The sequence below is a fragment of the Montipora capricornis genome, chromosome 11 (assembly GCF_036669925.1).
Source record: "Montipora capricornis isolate CH-2021 chromosome 11, ASM3666992v2, whole genome shotgun sequence".
Lineage (NCBI taxonomy): Eukaryota > Metazoa > Cnidaria > Anthozoa > Scleractinia > Acroporidae > Montipora > Montipora capricornis.
Window position 1 is genome coordinate 36,352,813 of NC_090893.1, and position 1,518 is coordinate 36,354,330.

Below are 1,518 nucleotides of genomic sequence, written 5' to 3' on the forward strand. Positions count from 1 at the left end.
AATATACACGAAAAACATAACTACAACAAAAAAATTTTGACAGGGCGCGCTTTTTTTTAGTTCATTCAACTGATTGGCTGAAACAAATTACAACGTTTGTCAAATGCAAACTTACAAGACCGACACTTTCAAAATCATTCAAATTAGAACTTGGAAATGTGTGAGGACTGATTTAAAACCTTTCAAGCGTTTTAAATTTATGTAAAGAAAACTCGCTTTACAATAATTAGGAAAAGTAAACGTTCAATCAGAATCATCCTCAATAATGAACGCTCGGCGTTTACAAGAACTGGGCTGTCGTTTTGAAATCTCAGGAGCTCGCTTCGAGCGGCCAATGATGAAAGACACTTGACAGTTGTTGAACGTGTTCATCATGGTCTGTTCCTGGGACCTCATCATGGTTGGATTTACAGAGAAATTCTGAGTTTGAAAACCTGAAAGTGATGGTGGGAATTGGTTTTCTTTCGTCGCTGTCATCGATGGGCCGGCCAATGTGTGTGGTACTGGCATGTTCGTGTTTACCGGAGCGAGTGGAGCCGCAGTTGTCGTGATGTCGGAAACTGCCATTCGCTTTTTCTCAGCACCGGGGTTTTCATAATTCCGTTTGGATATTGCACTGGAGAGTCGTCGTTGTTCTTCCTCGTCGGCTTCATCGTAATCGTCAAGGGATTGTACGCTTCGGTGGCCTGTGACCTTCACTATATCTGAGCGTTCAACGTTTGCTTTCTTTAGCTTGCTCACTGTTGTCTTTCTAGCACTGTGATTCGTAAATTTTTTGTGACTTTCTTCAAGGCTAGTACCCGCCACAGTTGTTTTCATCATGTTGCTAATGGTGTTTACGCCCATTGGTTGAGTTTTGAACCAGATGTTGTCATTCAGTCTTCGGTTTCTTTTGATACTGAGGTAGAAAGGACCTGACCATCGCATGTTAAGTGGTCTTCGCTCGACAAACTGCTTGAAGAGAGCAACCGGACACCTTTCTCCTCCAACAGAGAACATTCGTGGCTGAAAATCTCTGTTCTTGCTCTGCAGTCCGCCCTGTCTGGTCTTCGTTGGACCTTCGGTAAACTGCACGAACTCCATACCTTCGTCATTTTTGCAGAGTTGAAAATCTTCCATTTTCATTGCGTGGTGCTCTTGACGACCGCGGAGACCAAAAAACTGCGTCAAAAGCCACCACATAGAAGAAATAAGCGCTTCTGGAGTTTTGGAGCCAAATTTTTCTCCCTCCCACAGCACCTCCTCTTCTTCCTCAGTTAAACTTCTGGCTTTATTTGGACGTTTGCCCATACCGGATTGGCGAAGTTGCCGAGCTTTCCCCTCTAAAATTTGCTTGGAAGAGTGGAACTCCCTGTCTCTTATGATGGAAAACTTGTATCCTTTCTCATTTAAATGTCTATCAAGTGCAGCTATCATCACTTTTAAGCTGCCTGGCTCGTAGTCGTCACCGTTTTTGTTTTTTACTTCAGCGTAGAATGATTCAACTAGCTTGTTTAGTTTTCCTGGCTCGTTTTCCTC